Source organism: Myxocyprinus asiaticus, chromosome 25 (genome assembly GCF_019703515.2).
Source record: "Myxocyprinus asiaticus isolate MX2 ecotype Aquarium Trade chromosome 25, UBuf_Myxa_2, whole genome shotgun sequence".
NCBI lineage: Eukaryota > Metazoa > Chordata > Actinopteri > Cypriniformes > Catostomidae > Myxocyprinus > Myxocyprinus asiaticus.
The window spans coordinates 39676421-39697090 of NC_059368.1; the positions used below are offsets into that span (position 1 = coordinate 39676421).

A 20670-nucleotide genomic window follows, 5' to 3' on the forward strand; every position below is an offset into this window, starting at 1 on the left:
CCCACCCACGACAGATCCATGTGATGTCCTATTACTCTCTGCTTGAAGCATTTGTCCTCCTTATCAGATAAACTATTTTATCAAAATCATTATGTTATTCAACGGAAGCTGCCACAGCAGCTCACTATTTGCATACATTATGATAATGGCAGCTGCCACTTTAACTGTGGTTTTCTACCCTACCTTTTTTCCTTTTTAATCATTACACGCCGAAGCAGATCCTATTGCGTTGAGGCTGCCTCCACAAAACCGGCCACTGCTTCACCATATACCAGTGCTACTGCTTCATATGGCTGTGCACAGGTCCTTTATCTTAACTATCAACATTTTATTCCCACACGCTTGATTGTTTAAATCACATTCTAGTGCACAGGTGTTTCCACTTAGCGGCGCTTCAGCGTCTCTCTCGCTCTCTCTGATTTTCTGGGGGTAGTATGGAGTATCTCCTCACAAAACTATTGCAATGCAGATACATCAGTCATGCAAGACGTATATTGTACAGCAGGTGGTGGTCATACAGTACTCCTAAGGAGTGAATTGCCACATGTGAATAAATGATTGCAAGTCCATTTTCTGCATTTCCGTTTGCAGTGCAGAGCTAAAGTTCTTTTATTTCTCAGATAATTTTATGCTGTTGTTCACATTGTTTTTAAAGCTGTTTTTCCCAGGAAGACCATTTGTCCTGCATTTCTGTATGCAGCTCTCTTTATTCTTAGATAATTGTATGCTGTTGGTCACATTATTGTTTCTAAATGTCACTGATATTTATTTTCTCTTCTCTCTGGACTTATGTCCCTGAAACGTCGACCGCATGCTTTCCCCTCAAATAAATATTAGCAGAAGTTTTCCCTCTACAAGTGCAAGTGCAGCCCACTCTCCAGTGGCCATGGATCTAACTTTTCACAGATTATTTCTTATTCACAGGGTTGTGAAATGTCTTCCTAGTATAAGTTTCACCTAAATATGACTATTTTGTCTTTTCTACAGCAACACCTGAAATTGGGCCTTCCGCAGGGGTTTCACCATTATTACTTCCAGCAAGTCTCTGCGAGAGCCCATTTCAATTCCTGTCACTGGATTGTACGCAGGTTTACCTCTCACTTTCTCTATCCAGGTGTCTTTCCAAGACTTCACCATTACCGACCGAGGAGCCAAAGTAGGCAAACATTTTAGTTGTTAAAGCACAACTGCGGTGCTCCTGCCATTGGCTCAAAACATCCCTAAGCAGCACAAATGTGCTGTCCACGTTCCACAACTGCGGCATCTTTCGGGTCATACAACAACTTCCACAACACCACAAAGCAGTGCAAATATGCTATACAAATGCCACAACTGCGGCATCTTTCGGACCATGCAACAAACTCCCACGACACTGCAAATCAGCACAAATGTGCCGTCCAGGTGCCACAACTGCGGAACCTTTCAGGCCGTGCCACTAAATCTCCCACAACACTGCAACCATGTTTCTGGTTTCCTATTATGTTTCCTCTTTATTCGCTCATAAATATATACCCATCGCAAACCGCAATTCGGCTAGGTTCTTTACTCTGCGCCACCAGCCATTCGAATGCAGTGTGGGCCCTCGCGTTCGAACGCTATGCAGGCTTTCCCGTCGAATTGCAATGTGGGCTCTCCCATTCGAATGCAGTTTGAGCTTCAGCGCATTGGTCGCAGGCTCTCCCGTTCAAATCACAGTGTGGGCCCTCCAGTTCGATCGCAATGGTAGTTGTGATTCGAATGGTCGAATCGCAGGGTAGGATCTCCCACAGCAGCTGTAAAGAAAACATGTCCACCCCATATCTTCCCAAATTGTTCAGCTTCCTGCGGGGAAAGATGCGTTTCTTGAAGAAACACAATATCATATTTCTTACGTTTAAGAAAAGAAATAACCTTCCTTCTTTTTATGGGGTGCCGCAACCTATTCACATTCCACGTGGAGAGAGACAATCCAATCATATTAACATTTTACATATTAGAAAAAATAGATTGTGTATCAAAAACAAGATTATAAAGACCACATTCCAACATTAGTGCAACAACCAAACCCTGAACTTCCCTCTGAACCAAACAAACAGAAAAAAGAATAATGTGCGCATTAACCCCGTGCACGAGCTCCAACCGGCGTCCATCCCACTAAACTCAAACAGTCCATGTAAACTTACGAGAGCCCCTGCGACAACTTTGCCATCGGATTGCTCAAGTCCAAGCTTCTGTACAAATTTTGTGAGACAGAATTACATAACAGAAGAAAATCTATAAAACAAACTCAAAGAACGTGTAGATTCATCCACATACTGTCCCGAAGGTTCCAGCCTCTAGCGAAACCAACACACACACAAAATAAATAAATAAATAAATAAAAATGTAAATAATTAAAATAAAATAAAAATAAAAAAACGTTGTGTCCTCGGGCAGTTAAACAAATGTTCAGTGAGCCAGTTGTTTCATAAGTGCAGCAGATGACCTAATCCTTCCAATGTCCTGCAAAAAAATATTCCACAAAACAAAACTGCATCCAATAGGAGGCATAAGCACAAAGAACGAGCAGATTCATCCACAACTGTCCCGAAGGAGTGTTATTCCACAAACCAAACTCCAGCCGCAAGGCAGAACCAGCACAAAAAGAAACAAAGGCGGCGCCCAGTTTCCTCGGACAGTCAAGTGAATGTTCAGTGAGTCAGGTCCACTTGGCTGCAAAGCGAGCGCCACAAAATGACTTAATCATTCCCATGACTTTATAAAGGACAATGCTTGTTGGGGACAAGTAAATACTTTGTGGCCATCCTTAGTATCTATTCTCAGTTTGGCCGGAAACATCAGTGCAAAAGCGACCTTCTGTTGATGTAAGAGTTTCTTGCATTCCTTGAATCAATCATGTTTCTCTCTTGTCGAATTCGTAAGGTCAGGGAAAAATAAAATTTTGTGGATCTTCCAAGAAAGCCTTCCTTTACTCCTCGCCTTGCGTAACATGAGATCTTTATCAGATGATCTCAGAAATTTGGCCAGAATTGATCGGGGCCTTTCTCCCTCAGCGGATCTCCGAGCCGGGACTCTATGAGCTCGCTCAATTTCCAGCTTATGGCCTGTTATGTTGAGCAGACGCGGGAAGAGCTCGTCTAGGAATTTCACCACATCTCGGCCTTCTTTATTCTCAGGAATTTGGACGTTGTTTCACCGATTATGATTCTCAAGGTCTTCCAACTTTTCCCAGATGCATTGCAAATCTGCCTTGGTCGCTAGCGTGTTAGCAGCTAATTCCCTCTCCGATGACTCCAGATAATCGATCCATTTCTCGACGTCCCCCACTCTTGTAACCAACTCAAAGAATTTCGCCTCCATGGAAGTGATCGATCGACGTATTACAACAAGATCCTCCAAGTCCGCTATGACCTTTGAATTTCTCCCACCGCACCATCCAAACTGAGTCCCTGGTCTGCGGCCCTGTCTGGTGTATCAGCTTGAGCATGTAAGTGTCTTTTAATGTCTCCAGAGCCTGAGGATTTTGAATTCCTTGACATATTGTCTTCATAGAACAGTTATGAAAAAGAATGTATCGAATCTCACCGGTTTATGACACAAAAAGTATTAAAAACTAGCAAAGTGCGCAGACCCTTGCATTGCGCCACGTGACTCCCTCGATCAGAAGACTTTCTTGACTCAGATATTACTTTGGAGGAGCTTGTTGAGGTAATTAAAGCCTTGCCAACAGGTAAGGCACTGGGGCTAGATGGTTTTGCCACAGAATTCTTTAGATATTATGTCACAGAACTGGCTCCACGTATGTTAGAAGTTTACACAGAGTCATTAAAGAAAGGTGAACTACCGCCAACCATGGTGCAAGCCCTGATCAGTCTCATTCTTACAAAAGATAAAGACCCAAATAAATGTAAAAATTATCGTCCAATTTCCCTGATCCAGTTAGATGTAAAAATTTTGTTTAAAATTCTGGCTAATCGATTAAGCAGAGTAATTACAACTATTATACATATAGATCAAGTGGGGTTTATATGTGGTCGTAGTTCTTCTGTTAATATTAGACATTTTATAAATATTATGTGGTCAGTAGTGAATGATCAGACCCTGATCCCTGCCATCTCACTTGACATCAAGAAGGCATTTGATAGGGTGGAATGGGACTATCTTTAAGATTTTGGATATTTACGGGTTTGGGAACATTTTTATTTTGTGGATAAAGTTACTTTATAAACAACTGGTAACAGCAGTGCAAACTAATGGATTCATTTCAGATTTGTTTTTCTCTTGGTAGGGGAACCCGGCAAGGCTGTCATCTCTCCCCTTTATTGTTCCGTCTTGCCCTGGAACCATTAGCAGCAACAATAAGAAAAGAGAATGATTTTCCTGGCATTGTAGCAGGAGGTGTGGTGCATAAACTTCTACTCTACGCAGATTATATATTATTATTTGTCTCTGACCCTCAAAGATCTATGCCTAGCCTCCATAGAATTATTAATTCTTACTCCAAATTTTCAGGATATAAGGTGAATTGGTCTAAATCAGAAGCTCTTGCTCTGACAGTATATTACCCTGCCACGGCTTTCCAACCTGCCACCTTTCAATGTCCCAAGCAAGGCATTAGATATTTAGGCATTTTATTGCCGTATTAAACTATTTGATAGAACATCCAAGTCTTTTATTTGGAATGGTAAATGACCTTGGTTGCATTTCAGTAAGTTACAGACCAACTGACAAAGGAGGTATAGGCCTCCCCAAAATTTTGTTTTATTACTATGCTTTTAACCTCAGACACCTGGCCCATTGGTCTCTTCCACCTGAGAGTGTCCCTACCTGGTACAACATTAATCGGGCGGTCCTTACCACAATCTCACCATTACAAAGTCTTTCTATCAAATTGCCTAGAGAAGTAAAAATGCATCCCATTATTTCACATTTATTTGCAGTATGGACAAAGGTTTTCTGTATATTAAATTTTGACACTTACCTAAATGTTTCCTCAAGCATATGGCTGAACCCCAAATTATGTATCAACAAGTCCCCCTTTTGCTGAAAAGAATGGATTGAGTGGGGTGTTGCTACACTTGGTGACCTTTATGAAAACTGAGCTTTGAGATCATTTGAAAATATAACCCAGCAATTTGGGATTCTAGGTCTTAATTTTTCAGGTATTTACAGTTGCGCCATCTACTTTGTATTATTTTTGGTGGTAGTACACAGCCCCCAAAGCTGCAGACACTCTCTGTATGGTGCTCACAGCCTTTGGAAAGGGGCATGAAGCATCAGCGTAATAATTCTTGTTGATTCAGAGTCTTGGTGACAGGGGCCATAACACGTTTTGGGAAAGAGATTTGAACTTGGTATTGGAGGATGGGGAGTGGGAAAGGATTTTAAAAAATATTATAATGATAATATTATGTCTAGGGATGCAAGGGAATGCCTTATTCAGTTTAAGATTTTGCATTGTTTCTGCTGGACTCTCTCTAGATTAAGGCTTGGTCTAAAAAAGACACACCTATCTGCTGGAGATGTCAGTAGGAGAATGGAGACATAGCCCATGCTCTGTGGTTCTGCACTAAGACTCAAGAATTCTAGGTACGGGTCCAGAATTTTATCTGTGAGGTTTTAGATACTCAAACTTCATTCTATCCCAGACTAAGTATATTGGGTGATGGGGCGGTCATTAAAGTAGGTGACAAATATGCAAAAAGCTGAGTCCAAACTAGTGTAATGATTGGCAGACAGATCATTCTTAGAGGATGGAAGTCAATTGGCACTCCCTCATTTCAAGAATGGTTCACCGAATTGGGTAGGGTGGCAGCATTTGAAAAGATGTCATATAAACAGCTTGGCAAAATAGATGTGTATGGCAAGAAATGGGACAGGTATTTGGAAGTCGTTACAGTTATCAAAGCATTGCGTTTGTAACAAATGTACTATTATTTGACAATTACTATCATACTTCAAATGACCTGATGTGAGGAATGTTCACATTATTTTGCATAATCGGTTATTCTTTGTTTTTATGTGAGAACTATGATATGTTTGTCAATAAAAGGTTGTTGCTATGTAACCTACTGTATATACAGTATTTGTTAAATGTCTGTCAGTTACACTATTAAAGGGCTGCACTTAAAGGGATAGTTCACCCAAAAATGAAAATTCTCTCATCATTTACTCACCCTCATCCCATCCCAGATGCGTATGACTTTCTTTCATCTGCTGAACACAAATTAAGATTTTTAGATTAATTTCTCAGCTCTTTTGGTCCATACGATGAAAGTGAATGGTTGCCAAAATATTGAAGCTCCAAAAATCACATAAGTCAGCATAAAAATAATTCAGCTTCAGTCATGCCACACACAGTTTATAAACAGATTTAGCGCTTCTAACTTGCCGATTTCTTCTTTCCAAAAATGTCCCGCAGACTCAGCTCCCTCTTCACCACCACGGTCCAGTACAACGACCGCATTACTGCCGCCGCTGCACCGATCCGCCTATTGATCTCATGCTCCAGTTTACCTTCACTTGTGAACAAGACCCCGAGATACTTAACTCCTCCACTTGGGGAAGCAGCTCACGCCCTACCCAGAGGGGACAATCCACCCTTTTCCGACAGAGAACCATAGCCTCAGATTTGGAGGTGCAGACTCTCATCCCAACCGCTTCACACTCGTTTTCCTCCAATACTGTTTGAAAAATGCATGTCGGGTATTAGTAAGGAGAACCCAAGTGCAGAAATTCTTTATTAAAGAAAAAAGTGAAAATGCAAAAAGGCCTAGCAAAACCAACAGGGCAGAAAACAAAACAAGCCATGAGAGGGAAACAGCAAAAAAAAAAACTAGCCAGACTGCCGGGAACCACACGACAGACCACGAAGGAAAACACGAGGAATAATCCAGTACAAGACAGAGCACATGAGGAGAATATAGAGAGGAAGAGATCAAGGGGGCAAATGAGGAGGGCAGGTGATGCAAATGAACAGATAATCAGGGAAACTAAGAAACAGAACAGAAACAATCAGGGCAGGGGCACATGGGTACAAACAACAAACAGAAGGTCAAGCAATTACAAGAACATGAGTATCAAGATTCTGCCACCAAAAAGTAATAAAAAAAGTTAGACAGAGAGCAGGACCCTGAGTGTGCAGAAATGGAAACTGGACAAATTCAAATAAATGAGCAATTAAGAAATTTTTTAATTTATTCAATTTTTTTTATATTTATGGTTTTAAAAAATATAATAAAACTGTTAAATATTAATTACAAAAATAAATCTAAATCTCAAATTTAGGAGTTTTTCTTTAAAGAGCCCATATTATACGCATTTACAGGTTCGTAATTTTATTTTGGGGGTCTACTAGAATAGGTTTACATGCTTTAATGTTCAAAAAACACACAATTTTACTCATACTGTATATTGCTGTTTTAGCTTCTGTCTTTTTAACCCTCAGAGTCCCAGAGTAGCAGAATTGCAACATTTTTACAAAGCAATCAAATATTACCTCATTTTAATTAAATACTGGTAAAACTCAGAGCTTTCTCACTACATCAGTTTTGGTGGGAACATTTTGCATATTAACTGTCACAGCTTGCTTAAGTCAAAACAAAAAAGGTTCCAGCTTGCTGACACAGGGTTTAACACTTCTGGACCAAATTAAGCCATTTTTCAAGTATTTGACATCAAATATTTTTTCTTAATTCCTAACATGTTTAGTGATTGAATAAAGCTTACATGCCCTGAAATTATCAACTTACTTAAATCTAAGACCTCTTTTTTAAGCGTAGCAAAAATGAAATGCTTGGCATTAGTGGTCAAACTTTTCTTTCTTACACAATGAAACTTAATCAGTAAATCATATAAACTATTCCACATTATTTTCAGCTCTTTTCTGTGCTGTTTTCTCATTATTGTCTCATTAATTATTATTATTTTTAATTGTACTGCATATATTACATTGCATACAGTTGTTAAGAGAAGGGCATATTTTATATCTTTTCAGAATGCAATTGACAAAAGGAGGAAGATGTTTTTCGGTTCAGGATGTGTTGGAGGTAATTGTTCACAGAGATACAAGTGATTTAGAAATTGAATCAGAGGACAGTGATTTGTACCCTAAGTACAGAAAATGATGTAAGTAAACAGAATCTTACTAATAAAAGTGAAGAAAAAAGACAGGAAGAAAGTCAAAGTGAGGAAAAAGAGGAAAGTGAGAATAGTTCCTCTGATGAAAGGTGTGATTCAGCACGTAGCAAGAAGAAATCTGCCAGGTGTCGCTCGTACCACAACCAGTAGAGAAGATTAAGTGTTGGGACAAATGCACAAAGTCTTATCTTGAAATCAACAGACCTTTGTTGTGAGGGTGTACAACCAGTGCATGGGTGGCATTGATTTGCTTGATATCTTCACTTGGCTGTGAAGATATCAAGCAAATCAATGCCACCCATGCACTGGTTGTACACCCTCACAACAGAAGGTCTGTTGACTTCAAGCAAATCAATCAGCTGAACATCAGGTCCAGACGTTGGTACTTGTATATCTTCTGGCACACTATCATACTTGGAGTAGTCAATGCTTGGTTGCTGTACAGGTGTGATTGCAAAGCCTTGCAAATCCCAGAAAAAGACACCCTGAAAAGGAAGCACTTCTAGGCACAGCTGGCTACCTCCCTCATTCAGATCAATACTGCAAAGAGAGGCAGACCATCCACAGCTGAAGAGAGGTCATCAGCTCCCAAAGAGAAAAAGATGCGCTGCAATGTTCCACCCCCCAGCATTTGGCTAGATAATATGGGGCAATTGCCGATGAAGACAGAAAAAAGAGCCAGATGTAGGTACTGCAAGGATGGATTCACAACATCTGCCTGCATGAAGTGTGATGTCCGCTTGTGCTTCAATGACCACAAAAACTGTTTTCTTAATTTTCATATGTAAATGGTCACACAAGTCATTTTTAATTGAAAACGTGAAAAAAAACAAAAAAAAAAACAAATGTACAAACTTCAAGTTAAGAATATTCAGATGATATTTTGCAAAGATACTGTATTGAAAAAAAATCTAGTGACATTTTGCAACCCTAAATGCCCAGCGTTGCAATTTTGCTACGTTTTCCCAAATTCCTACCCAATGCAAAATATGCATAAACCTTGTTTTTTATAATCATTGGCTTCCTAAAAACATGTTAAGAGTGAAAAAAATAAGATGTCAAGAACATCAATGCTTGTGCTGTGCTCAGATTGGTCAGCTGACCCAGTCTGTTGTGATTGGTCAACCACTAGTTTCAGCTCCCAAGTCTTCCTGGGCAGCCCTAAACACTATTGTAACTACAGTAACAAAGGCGTCGGTTTTGCCGTACCAGTTCAAGCCTGAAAATGAAAGTTTGGAAGAACAAGCTGATCGACCCGAACCACCTTCGCAAGCATGACTTGAGCAGGACATTTCACAGTGGTAAATTTTTATTTTGTAGCTCTCTTACATTTCAGAAGTGATGTTATAACTGTGCAATTTCTCTACATCACGGTAACATCGGTAGTGTAACTCGGGACCAAGTACACTGCTGATTAGTGTGAACCTAACAAAGCTTCAAGTAAAAGACACGTAGTGCATCTAAGTTAGTCATCTTTTGCTAGAATGGGTGTAGCTGAACTTTTGTCGCCAGAGCTATGAATGGAGAACAGAGGCTTACTCCCGGTTGGACATTACCGGGGGTATTAGAGAGTTAGTGAGCAAGTTAGCCGTGGACTACCGTGGATAGCGGCCGTAACATTACAGCTTGTAATTATAAGTAAACCTCCTCACTTTACCACTGATAAAGACTCTTGAGATCGACAGTTTTGTTATTGTTGTGGTTTTACTGCTGAGGAATGAATTCATTAGTAAAAATGAATTTTAACCACTGATTCTTCAATTTGTCTGCCTTTGGAAGTCCATACAAAGGGATTTTGCTTTCGCAGTGAAGGAAACAGCATGCTTTCGACATGGTGACAACACTAACCCAACTCATCATGGCCTCGGCTATAACTACCTTTGTTTGAGGGTGTGCCAAAGTAGCCCTTAGGCGGGCATTATGCAGATGTGTTACATAGTGATGTAGCTATGTCATGGAAGTAAAGGCTGGACTGCAAACCAGGCATTTCAGGCAGTTCAGGAGCAGTGTTTTCTGTGGGAGAGAGTAACTCCCTTTGGTGTGGACTTTGTGCTTTGTAACTTTGCAGACCTGCACAAACAGCTATATTACACACTGGGTGCTTTCACACTTGGTTGGATTTCTAGTTTGTTTCCTCCCCCCCTCCCTCTGCCCCCGCTGGTCTCTGTTCACATCAAATTTTTGGGTCCAAACTGCGGTCCGATTAAGTCATCAACTTGAGTACAAGCAGCAAGTGTTTTTTTTTTTTATTAATATTTTAAGACAAAGTTTACACAAACATGTACCTCACTGCGGACTGTAGCACGATGACGTAGTGGATTTCATCTACTACGTCACGGACATCCATTATGTAGTGGATTAAATCCATGTTTTAAAAGTTGGTAGCCATGAGATACTGAATGTTTTAATGCAAACATTTTATTATATATATATATATATATATATATATATATATATATATATATATATATATATATATACACAGTCACATTTCTAATTTGATTTGGGATTAAAATCTTATTTTATCCTCTGTCACGTATATCACAGATGGACAAAGACATATATAGCCTTTATTTGATTCATACATTAATGAATATAACACGCCATTGACTGCTTCTACACATCTAGAATAATTATACAGTTACAGATATTTATAATAATTAATTTATAATTATATTTATTTATCACACATTATAGATTTGCACATATACAGTGAAATTCTTTTTTTTTTCACATATCCCAGCTAAGCTGGGGTCAGAGTGCAGGTATTTTCAGTCTCTAAACCTTACAAAACAAAAAAGGACAAATAAAAATGTGTAGGCTGGTAGATTTTTATTTCCAAAATGAAGTTATGTGGATTATGGACAACACATATTGTTATAAAATATTACTTACTTGAGATGACAAGAATAAAAAGATTGTTTACCTTTATGTATCCTGCAATGGTCGATTAAGATACGGCACAAGTAGAGCAGTTTCGTGGAGATAAAATACAAAACATTGCATATATATCCAGTATTTAAAATAAACACCACATTTTGAAGCTGTCAGAGAGAAACAAACATTTATTATATGGATGAATTTATTCAACATTAAACCTTGTATAGACACAGATCTACTGGAAGTAGTTAAACGAATCACTTTTAGTTATCCACTAAGTTAATATAACCTGTCAAACAAAATTGCGTATATCTGCCATACTGACAGCACCAAATAACATAATATTGTAAAGAGAATCTAGTATAATATGTAGCTGTGGGCGTGCACATAAAAATATATCCAGTACATCACGGAAATCGACTACGTCGTAGTGGATTAAACATGGAGCAATAAAATATTAAACATTAGGTTAAATGAGGTTGTTCTGAGGTTATTGTAATTCACTTCATTTGTTTAATAACTTACAAAGACTGAATGTCTTACGTTTATATTCATTTAATGTTAAAGGTATTCACGACTTGTTAAAAAGGAAGGCGATTTTTTTATTTCTAAAGAGATTCAAGGCTGACTTTTATTTTCTTCAGGAAACTCATGCATCACTAAACGACCATAAATTTTGGACAAATCAATGGAGCAACGACATTTGGTTCTCATATGGAAGTAATTCATCAGCAGGGGTTGCTGTTTTGAAAGGGAATTTAAACGGAAATCTAAGAACTAAAGCTGGCTGGGAGATGGCTGATTTTGGTGGTAGAAAGTGAGGATAATATTATAATATTAGGAAACATTTATGGTAATAATATTTATAATGGAAAACAGGGCATTATTTCAGGGATTTGGAAGAAGAAATCTCAGGATTTCTACAAATATTTGTTAATGCTAAATTAATCCTAGGAGGAGATTGGAACACTTATTAATAACCCTACATTAGATTGTTTGCCTTTACGAGTTGTTAGACAAAATCAATACACAGATATATATATATAAGTTGTGTACTAATTTACATTGTTGGGATGAATGGAGACACCGGAACCCTGAAAAATTACAATTCATCCGGAGTAATAAGGATGGATCCAAGCAATCTATGCTCAATTTTTGGTTGGTTTCACAAGAACTTGAGAAACAAATTCAAGAAGTTGACATTATACCCTCTGTACTTATTGACCACAGAATAATTTACTAAGTAGTTGACCTGGGGGACATGGGGAATAGGAGATCTGGTTTTAATTACTGGACATTAAATAATGCGCTCCTTGAAGATGATCACTTTAAAAACAATGCTAAACTTATTATAAAGTGTTGTTATAATAAAGCCAAAGTTTCTAATGTCTTTGGAAAACATTGGGTAATTTTGAAATATGACATTAGAAAATTAGCTATTAGAAGGGGAAAGGAGTTAGCAAAGATTAGGAAAGAAAAAGAGGAAAGTATAATACAAAACATAATTAATATTTATGAAAACCAAACTATATGTGATAGGAATAAAAATCTATTAGCCAAATTACAATTGGAGTTAGATAATATTTATGAACATTACATTTATTTATGAACCTTTATAAGATCAAGAAGAAAATGGTTGGAGGAAAAATCCTAAATATTTATTTAATCTAGAGAAGAGAAAGGCTGAGAATTCCTCTATAAAGAAACTTAATATTAATAACTCTCTCATAACAGATCCCAAACATATTGCCAACTTCATTGCAAACTTTTATGGACAATTATACTCCAAAAACCGCAGCATTAAAGAAGGTTCTTGGTTTCTATATTCACTTAAGGAATATGCAACTATTATTGATGTGGATTCCAAAAATGTATGTGATCAGGACATAATACTGGAAGAAATATATAAATGTACTGAAAGTTTAAAAAACAATAAATCACCCGGCAATGATGGGTTAACTTGTGAATTTTATAAGAGATTCCAAGAGGATGTTTCAGAATTCCTTCTCTGTAAATACTGGAACATGAGAAACTGCTTCCAACCATGTCACAAGGTTTAATTACACTAATTCCAAAACCAGGGAAGGATTTACTTAACATAGACAATTGGAGGCCTACAACATTAATAAATAATGACACCCAATTACTTTCATTATTTTTTGCAGAAAGACTGAAATTAATATTAGATAAAATTATAGATGACTGTCAATTAGGTTTTTATACATGGAAGATATATAGGCAATAATATTCGATTGATCTTAGATTTAATAGATTATACATTTCTAATTAATAATAATAGCTATATCCTTTTTATAGATTCCTATAAAGCATTTGATACTATAGACCATACATTTGTACTTAAAACTTTGAGTTTTGGCTTTGGCAATAATTTTATTTGTGCACTTCAAACACTATACAACATCTGTAATAGCGCTATTAAATTACCCTCTGGGACCACCCCTAGATACATTTCAAGGCATTCAGGTATTTGATCATGAAATTAAATGTTCCCAATTGGCAGATACAGCAGCTATATTTCTAAAAAATGAAAAAGAATTATTAAAATTGGCTCTTGAGTGTCTCCATGAATTTTATTTAGTATCTCGGTTAAACATAAATATTAAGAAATGCGAATTATTTGCTCTCAAAAGCAGACCTGACAATTTGTCTGAACACTATGGTATACCAACTAAGGACCAAATCTCTTATTTGGGTATTAAAATGTGTAAAAATCAGAAAGAAATAACAAAATTAAATTACTTTCCATTAATAAACAATATTCAAAAAAAGTGACTGGTTAATGAGGGATTTATCCTTAAATGGGAGGGTATTACTATCAAAGTCAGAAGGCTTATCAAGACTAATTTATACAGCAATGGACATAGATGTTCCAAAATTAATCAGGTAAATAAAAACTTATATAATTTCATTTGGTAGGAATAGCCTCACTATCTGAATAAAAAAACTCTCTGTAATCCAGTTAATCAAGGTGGTTTAAATGTACTCGATTTTGAATCATCCAACATTATACTCAAAGTCAAATGGATTCAAAATTGCATTCGTTCAAGAGATAGGTTATGGGTTTTACATCCCAAATATAATTTTTAAGAAAGTAGGAGGCATTGACTTTCTTCTTAATTGTAACTTTGATATCAGTAGACTTCCAATTAAGTTATCTAATTTCCATAAACAGGTCTTACTATCATGGATGATTATGTATAAGCACAACTTCTTTTCTGCTTTCCTTTTCTGCATATCGCGGTGCCATTTTGTGGCGCGTTCTGCATAATGTGGCGGCCCATGAGGCCCCATTTCGCGCCTGGCCCACCACGAAAAGTCCCGGTTCTCCCAATGGCCAGTCCGCGCCTGGTTAACATTGGCAGGGCATTTGATTCCTGGAAGGACCTTCGTTCGGTTTTGGGGATCAAAACCGACCCTGAATTGACAGGTAAGCTTACATAACTGCAAAGCATGTGAAATATAGTGCCATTAGGATTGATAGCTAACTTGATTCAGCAAGGTAAACTACAATAACACATGAACTGAATGCTAGACAATGTTCAAGATAATGCAAATAGACCCATTCATTAGTGTAACATATCTTGGTTATCCAGAAAATATATACATTCTATTATTATAAAAACAATAGCACATCGATATATCAAAATGACAGTTGTGATGGAATCACATTAATATTGAGTTGTGTCAACATATAGTCTATTTTATAAACAGCTACTGTCATCATACACCAAATTTAGCTAACAGCTATTGATAAAGCTGGCTAGCTAGCTAACGCCGACATAGGTTATCGTATAAATGCAGTCAATGTATCATGCAAAGAAAAGTGTTTACTTCAAACTACAGTCTCGCATAGTCAGACCTATATCCACACTTTGTTTTAGCCCTGTTCCAGCACTGGAGAGTCAAATATAATATACAGTCTCAAAGTTTGTAGTAAAACAATCATAACTGTGTAATTTTAATTATGCTATCTCATCTTTCAACATGATGCCAGTGAATCACGTTGTCTCTTTGTACGTTACGTCATTGTTTTGGCAGATGCTCGCTCGCTGCGTCCCTATGGAGTGTGTGCACGAGCTCGAGCAACAGGTGGCTGGCTGCAGTTCACTTAACGCTAAAGTGTATTAACTTTCATAAAGCCTTGAATATCCCCTTTTGAATCTTAATGTTATATGCATTGTATATTGTATAATTTATAGCCTTTTGTATTATGTATATTGTCGATATACCTTTTTGTAAGTATTTTTTTATTTTTTATTATTATTTTCTTTTAGTTTATTTCTTATGCTTTCAGTTGGTTTGACTGTCATGTTATATTGATTAAAACAATAAATAAATAAATAAATAAAAAGAGCAATAAAATACCTGGAGAGAGCTATCCGTTAGCATTACCATTACCATTCATCTCTATGACTGTGCCAAAGACGTATAGAAGCACAAGAGACGAAGGCTAATAGGACGTTCCATTGCAACATCTGCACGCAGCAGCAGAGCTACGCCTCCGCCATTTTGGACTGTGAATCCAGGGCTGCATCCCAAATCGTACACTTGCTCCCTACACCCTTCGACAAGTGTACACTTCGCGTGACGTTGTGCTGACAGTACAAACAAAATTATCAATATTTTATCGCCATATATTTAATGCCTCTACCAAAAAAGCATGTGTTAAACAATTTTATATATATATATATATATATATATATATATATATATATATATATATATATATATATAAAATACTATATAAATATTCATACAAATTATTTACTTATTAAATTTGTTAAAGAATCAAAGCAGAAATGTGTAAACCATTCATTCAGAATTTAATTTATTAAACAACAAAAATGACAAACATGACATGATTTACTGATGACTTATTTTGAGAAATTTTCTATTGCGCTTCTGATTTGGCTCTGAGATTCTGCAATTTTGGGTGCGTAAAATGTGATGAATTCTGATCCGTATATATAGTCTAACCATGTAGATAAGTGACTTTTTGCACTTCTCCTTGTCACACACCACTCCCCTGCACTCACTCACAATCTCCATACAACTGATAAACAGCTTCCTTCCCAGGCCAGCTGTGTGGAGCTGATCTTTTTTCTGAAGTTCGACTCCAGGGCTATGATTAAGTTTAGCAGTGCCATGCTGGGCACTTTAAGGCCCTTCTCTCCTAAGTTGAGATCAATGTACTGTTTGTCCTTGAGGAATGTGTACCTTGGATCAGCAGGGATATCTGTGGTCAACATTTTGCATTCCTTGCAGGGACCCTCTTTACTGTCTGCAAATTTCCCCACAAACTTACTGCCCAAATACCCAGCCATGTAAACCAGTACACTTCCATCATGGTCAAAGGCAGATGTTGCTGAAACTGGTGGTGTCATCTCACTCAGCAGGTCCAGGACACATTTTGGCAGGACACCTTCAAGGGGGCTTGACATCAGACTCCAGCACAGCATCACTGTTCTGGAAAAACAAAATACAAACAAATATTAGCCATAAGTTCTAACTACTGATATATATGTCACAAATAAAATTAGACTTATTATGATGATAAATACAATCTTAATTAAGATTAAGTGCAGGTGTATGTATATTTTACTGGTTGTTTTCTTTTTTGGCGTGAATATATATATTTGATAGTCTTTTAAGCAAGGTGAAATTCCTTGTGTGTACGCATAATTGGTGAGAATAAACCTACTCTGATTCTGAGTTGCCTAGACCTCATGTTCTTGTAGGTAGCTGTTCCTGGCTGAGCACTCTCCCTGGATTCTGAGATTCTCAGTTTTACTAGACGTAGGTAGCTGGTCCTGGCTGAGCACTCTCCCTGAACTTTCTGATTCACAGATTGAGTGGACGACCATGGAGCTGTCCATAGGCTCTTCTTGATGGTTAATAAAACATATGTGATTGTAATATAAATATGTGCATACTTTTTTTCAATTCAGAAGAACCACAGATTACTTACCATGATCTCCAGAGCAACAAGAAGGTGTTTGGTGGGAATCAAACTGACTGTCTAGTGAATAGTCCATTGGCTCCTCCACCTGGTCCGATGTGGCTCCGGTATTAGCAGTGACGACTGGATCTGCATATTCCCGCACGGAACCATCTCAGCTTCTCCACAATCAGTAGTCACTCTAGCATAGCTGTGTTCGTCCATAATCTCAGAACTGATGGTGATCCTGGGACTATACTGGGAGGTATAGCGATGTTCAGCTGAGATCTGGTCTGCGTCGATGTTGACCTGGAGGCTATCCTGGGAGGCATATGTGCTGAACTGCAGCAGGAAGGTGTCAAGGTCTTGCTCACAGTTGGTCTTCTCTGAGATGTTAAATATCAATCCAGTAGCCACTGTATTCACACTCAAATTGGACAGAGTCTGGGCTGTCACGGTTACCACCACAAGCTGAAAACACACACCACCATATTAAATAGTTACAATAAACAGTTACAATAAAATAACAAAAAATGCAAGGTACTGAAATCCAATACTTAATTTACATACCCCTAATGGTTGAGTAGGCATTCTCAAGGCAGTCTTGATTCAAACGATTTGTCAAAAGTTAGGACACTTGGTGACGTTCACGGAGATCACACCATATCATTTTCAAGCACACGATGTTGTGCTGCCACCCCTCTACACATGGGATCTGCTTGGTTCCAGGGCCAGCACCGACAAGCTTCAGGCGGGGAAGCCACTCCATACACTTTTCCATGAATGGGAAATGCGCTGATGCATCTGAGAGAGCAGACTTCAGCTTGTGGGAATCCTTGAGCTGCTTGGAGTTGAAGCAGTTGAAGATGCCATCAAAGTTTTCACAGAATTTGGCAACTGCCATGTAGTTCCTCTGTGCTTGACCTGTGCCAAGGTCTTTATCCCCACAGCAACTGAGTGGCTCAGGACCTGAGTAGCAAACCTTATAGCAACACCTTATAACAAACTGGTGTCCTCCCGCCATAGCATGTCTTACAGACAATAATAGGTTATCAATTAATTGAATTCGGCCACTGTATTTAATTTAATAACCCATTCTTACTAAGAGGCATATTCATATAAATCGAAATTAATATGAAAATGCTTTCTTCACTTTTGTGAATAATTACCTTTCAGGGTCTTTAGGGAAACGGTGAAAGGCAAGACTATGTTTACTATCGAATTGATAGTTGTTGCAGTTAATTGATGAACATAACTTTCTGTTGTTTTTCCACTTCGACTTCGCTTTCGAGCTCATGGTGTCGGTACTAGGTTGTGTGCTGTGTAACTGTTGTCCCACAATCCAAAATGGCGGCAGCGCTACCGCTGCGCCATCTAGCGGCGGTTGTCAATAAAGCACTAGAGCTTCGTCTCTTGTGCTTCTAATACTCTTTGACTGTGCTCAGCTAGCGCAGGGTTCTTGCTCATGGGCGCTCAGTTCCGGGATCGGTGTCACGTGACTGATCACCCGTCGATGGGAATAGATAAGGAAATATATAAATCAAGTTTACGCTTTTAAGAGCCATTCAAAAACAATCCGTCACCAGATGACGATGTGCTATAATGTAATGAAATAATGTAAATTTAAATGGTTCTTGGAATATTTTTTATTTCGTCATAAAACAGCTATTTTTGAATGGCTGCGGAGAAACATGCTTTTTGCTATCGCGTGGTGTAGTTCCAGCATCTACCAGCAGGTGCTAACAGGGACCTGCTAACCTTTTTTATATTTATGTACAAATTAAACAATTTATAATATCAATATAGAAAGTATAAAGAAAAAACAAGAAAAGGGGGAAAGGTAAAAGACAATACAAATAGTTAGAAGTTTAAATACAAACAGCATTATGTTAAATTATACAATTTAAAGATTTTTACAAATCTTTAATATATTTATAAAGTTTAACCATGTTGTAATATCCTTGTAAGTCTATCAAAAATAGGTTAATATTGGGTTTCTTTTCTGACCATTTAAACTTATGTAAAAATAATCTTCCATAAATAATTATACATTTACAATAAAAGAAAAGTTAACATCTTTGTTATTGTGATGAAAATAAAGTAAAACATTGTTTTCTTCAATGGAAAAAGTATAATTCGTTTTTCTACACATAAACTGAGCGACATCCTTCCAGAATCTTTTGACAAGATGGCGATTCCAAAATAGATGGGATAATGTTTCTGGTTCAACTTTACAGAATGCACATTCATTATTAATATCACCTTTACATCTTTTAGTAATATAATCTTTGACAGGGTATATTCAAGGACCTGCTAACCAGCCAATTTCTGACCCCCTGGGATTAAATCCACTACGTCATCGCGCTACAGTCCGCAGCGATGACAGTCCGGTGTTTTGTTGGCGGATATCACACTCTAGTGGCCAGAAATAATATTCACATCCGGGTCCTGGCAGGCTTTTGCGTGATATGGCCGTAGAGATGAAAATCTCGATGAACAATCCGTAAAAATGTTTCTTTTTGGGATTGGGTTGGGAAAAATAAAAATCTGTGTTGAAATTGTCTACATGGGTGTATGCTAAAATCGAGCTGAACCTTTTAAATAAGAGATAAATTGGTGGTGAATTAATACATATATCGGCATTTCAACTATAACTCAAAAACAAAATCCAACATTTTGTCGAACACAACCGAAATATGAAACGTTCTTTTGTTCACATTATTTTAACAAGTTATTTTTTTCATTTACTATCGTACCTGGCTCCATAGCTCAGTGGTTAGAGCACTGGTCTTGTAAACCAGGGGTCGCGAGTTCGATCCTCGCTGGGGCCTGGCAAATAAACGGTGTTTTTTTTATATATATATACAAAAATGACCATGGTACTTGAGTATGTACACCAAAGATAGTCAGGGTTGGGAGGGTTACTTCTGAAATGTTTTCCACTACAGATTACAGAATACATGCTGTAAAATGTCATTTGTAACATATTCCGTTAGATTACTCAAGGCCAGTAACGTATTCTAAATACTTTGGATTACTTCTTCAGCACTGGTAGATTTTTTTCACTTGTTTTGAATCATATTGATCTTGTTTTAAGGATTTTTTGATATTTTTACAGGAAAACAATACAAAAATTATCATGAATATGATTTTTGCCCTAATATCAATGGTCTTACTAGAAAAAAAGAAATTATGATCCAAAATTATGATTCTTGACAAAAAAAAAAAAAAAAAAAAAATGATTGTGCCTGGTAACATGTGCATGTAAAATGGCTAGAAATAGCATTTTAGCTTAGCGTAAAGCTGACAATTTACACAAGGTTTATTTCTATTTCTTCTGCTCCAAACTTACTTCAAACGTACTTCACTGTCTGCTCGTATGAATCATAAGAAAGTGTTTCACTGCTGTTCAAATGCACTTTGGATCGCATCATTTGTATGTATACATTTTTCCATGTGAAAGGACTAAATATTAAATGAAACAAATGACAATACAATGCAAAGTAATCTCTTCAGTAATCAAAATACTTTTTGAATGTAACTGTATTCTAATTACCAATGATTTAAACTGTAACTGTACTGGAATACAGTTACTTATATTTTGAATTTTAAATACGTAATCCCCTTACATGTATTCTGTTACTCCCCAACCCTGGAGAGAGTAGGATTGTTTTTAAGTGTTTTACATTTTGTGACATTTTACAAGGCTCTTT

General features: G+C 37.4%; 1 long non-coding RNA gene and 1 other non-coding gene across 3 annotated transcripts; one reads left to right on the plus strand and one right to left on the minus strand.

Annotated features, from left to right (window-relative positions):
* Nucleotides 1-15823: 15823 nt before the first annotated feature.
* LOC127415889 (uncharacterized) lies at nt 15824-18375 on the minus strand. 2 transcript variants are annotated; one of them, XR_007893004.1, is made up of 4 exons: nt 17528-18375; nt 16988-17428; nt 16721-16903; nt 15824-16485 (listed from the first exon to the last, which is right to left on the minus strand). It is a non-coding gene; the product is annotated as an uncharacterized LOC127415889 (long non-coding RNA). The 2 variants fall into 2 exon arrangements; XR_007893005.1 differs by lacking the exon at nt 16721-16903.
* A 1340-nt stretch (nt 18376-19715) lies between these two features.
* trnat-ugu (transfer RNA threonine (anticodon UGU)) lies at nt 19716-19788 on the plus strand. The gene has a single exon. It is a non-coding gene; the product is annotated as a tRNA-Thr (tRNA).
* Nucleotides 19789-20670: the final 882 nt, after the last annotated feature.